The 330-nt window shown below is 47.9% G+C and overlaps 1 protein-coding gene across 1 annotated transcript in view; it reads right to left on the bottom strand.

Moving 5' to 3' along the window:
* Window positions 1-330, bottom strand: part of PHALS_12302 (conserved hypothetical protein) — a gene marked incomplete at both ends in the record, with an annotated part of 5,255 nt that overhangs the window by 689 nt on the left and 4,236 nt on the right. The gene's annotated exons all lie outside the window — the stretch shown is intronic.

Raw genomic sequence — 330 nt, 5'->3', positions numbered from 1 at the left:
GGTCATTTCTGCGTAATTTACGCTGTACTTGTGCAAGTAGTTGGCGAGACCAAGCCACCTACGCAATCCTTCTGGTTCTTTGAAACTGGTCAGTCTACAATGACCTTGACCTTAGCAGGATCCGCTCGTAGGCGACACTTCCTAATGAAGCACCCTAAAAAGGGAATCTCTTCCGCGCCAAAGATACACATGTCTGCATTAGCGTACAGTTTGTCAGTGCGAATGCACTCGAGAACCGCTCTTAAATGGACGATTTGGTTCTCCTCATCCGTCTTCTGCACGACTGTGAGCGAAAATGTAGTCAGAAAATGTCTGCGCATACGCCCTGTT

The sequence above is a fragment of the Plasmopara halstedii genome (genome assembly GCF_900000015.1).
Source record: "Plasmopara halstedii genome assembly, contig: Scaffold_614, whole genome shotgun sequence".
NCBI classification, from domain to species: Eukaryota; Oomycota; class Peronosporomycetes; order Peronosporales; family Peronosporaceae; genus Plasmopara; species Plasmopara halstedii.
This window is presented reverse-complemented; position numbering and strand designations above follow the sequence as displayed.